This window comes from Palaemon carinicauda, chromosome 14 (assembly GCF_036898095.1).
Source record: "Palaemon carinicauda isolate YSFRI2023 chromosome 14, ASM3689809v2, whole genome shotgun sequence".
NCBI classification, from domain to species: Eukaryota; Metazoa; Arthropoda; class Malacostraca; order Decapoda; family Palaemonidae; genus Palaemon; species Palaemon carinicauda.
The window spans coordinates 107,599,109-107,601,608 of NC_090738.1; positions in this window are offsets into that span (position 1 = coordinate 107,599,109).

A 2,500-nucleotide genomic window follows, 5' to 3' on the forward strand; every position below is an offset into this window, starting at 1 on the left:
AAGCTTTGTTGTCACACCTCCTTAATAAGATAGAGAAAGAAGGAAACTCCTCCTTGAAGTAAGAGGAGGCGAAGATCATAACCCAGGAGAGTTCCTCAGAAGTTGAGGAATAGTTTCCCAAAACTCACTGGGAGAGCAAACAACAGTGAAGTAATTTTCGCGTTATCTATTTTGCAGAATTACAGCTGAAGAGAGTCGCGAAATTATTCATTTGCAACAGAAGAGTTTAATTAAAAGTTTTTTCAAGTAAATATTTGCTAATTTTACTATATTACTAGCGTATATTCTGTATTTCAAATTTGGATAAAATAATATCTATTATTGTAAAAAGTATGCACTAAGAATACACGAGCTAGTATTACTTTTTCAAATAGATTTTTTATAAATGTTTCTATTTTTTTTTCTGTGCTATTTTGCTTGAGAGTAAGTTTATGCAAAATTTTGAATATCATTAAAAACTTAAAAACATGAAGGTGCATATTTTTCTTTGGTTACCAAAATGAACTGAAAAATATTTATTTTGATACTTTTATATTTAATATTACACAAGACATAATTTGGTCTTGATATATTAAAAAGAAAAAAAAATCAGAAGCAAGAGAGCATTCAACGGAAAAGAAATTGTTGTAAAATCATTTGTAAAATAGAAATTAGGAAAATAGAAATATATATTGATTTCCATATCGAATATTTCTCAAAATAACTAAGACTTATAATAAATGGAACGTGTCGAGTTTTATTCTACCAGAAAAATCTCCTCAACATTAACTATCAACATCTAGACATAACAGGGAGTATCCATGTGTCCTCCTCACAATGTTGTTTATAATTACTTGAAATACCTGTTAATCTATTCATAGAAAAGGATGGATATACAGTCACTGCTCCGCTTTAGCTTTGTACTAAGGCTCTCTGTCTTTGGTTCAACCTACATACTTCGAAGCAGGATTAATTCCAGTATAGCCTAATAGTGTTGCATGCGTTCTGGAAGCATTGTAAACATTGTAGAGGCTGTCTTTTGAGTGCGTGGGGTGATTTGGCTAGTGAGTTCAGCCTTCTGGACGAATATAAACAATAAAAGGTTGTTCTGACTTTTATCATTATAAAAGTCAAAATAATTTGTTTAATATACAGTAGGTCAACACGGTTTTGTGCCCGGAAAAAGTACACAAACCCAACTGAGAGCACACTATGAAAATGTATACAAAAATATAATAAATGAAAAAGACACAGATGTGATCTATCTAGATTTTGCAAAAGCCTTTAACGAGGTAGACCATGATATATTAGAGAAAAAAAGGAGAAAGCATAATATTGTGGGAAAGATAGGAAAATGGGTAAAAAAATTCCTGCAGAACAGAAAACAGATAGTGGTTGCAAATGACAAGAAATCAGATGAAGCTCAGGTAATATCTGGGGTGTCACAAGATACGGTATTAACTGCACTGCTGTTTATCATTATGATCTCAGACATAGACTGTGATGTTGAAAACTCTGTAGTGAGAAGTTTCGCCGATGACACAAGAATAAGTAGAGAAATTACTTGTGATGAAGATAGGAACTCATTACAAAGAGATCTAAACAAAATATATGAATGGGCGGATATATGAATGGGCAGATATATGAATGGGCGGAGATAAATAGGATGGTACTTAACTCCGATAAATTCGAATCAATGAATTATGGAAACAGAAAAGGAATGGTATATGCATACAAGGTACCTAATAACGACATAATCACAAACAAGGAAGCAATTAAAGACCTTGGTGTCATGTTAAATAGGAATATGTTATACAACGACCAAATAGCAACACTATTGGCTAAATGTAAAGCAAAAATGGGAATGGTATTCAGACACTTTAAAGCAGGAAAAGCTGAACACATGATTATGCTTTACAAAACTTATGTACGTAGTATACTCGAGTACTGCAGTGTGATATAGTACCCGCACTACCAAAAGGATATTGCACAAATAGAGAGTGTACAAAGGTCCTATACTGCTAGAATAGAAGAAGTTAAGGACCTTGACTACTGGGAAAGACTGGCATTTTTTAAACTATACAGTCCAGAAAGGAGAAGAGAACACTAAATGATAATACAAGTATGGAAGCAAGTAGAATTAATTACTGAAAACATCTTGGAGCTAAAAATATCAGAAAGAGCAAGCCGAGGTAGATTAATAGTGCCAAAAAATATACCAGGAAAACTAAGGAAGGCGCACAGGACATTGATCCACTACGCACCAGCATCAATAATGCAGCGACTATTCAATGTGCTGCCAGCTCATCTAAGAAACATATCAGGAGTCAGCGTGGATGTGTTTAAGAATAAGCTTGATGAATACCTAAGATGCATCCCAGACCGTCCGAGACTGGAAGATGCAAACTACACCGAAAGATGCATTAGCAACTCTCTGGTAGATATAAGAGGTGCCTCACACTGAGGGACCAGGGGGAATTCAAACATAAAATAAGGCAATATGGAAATCATTTTATTTTTC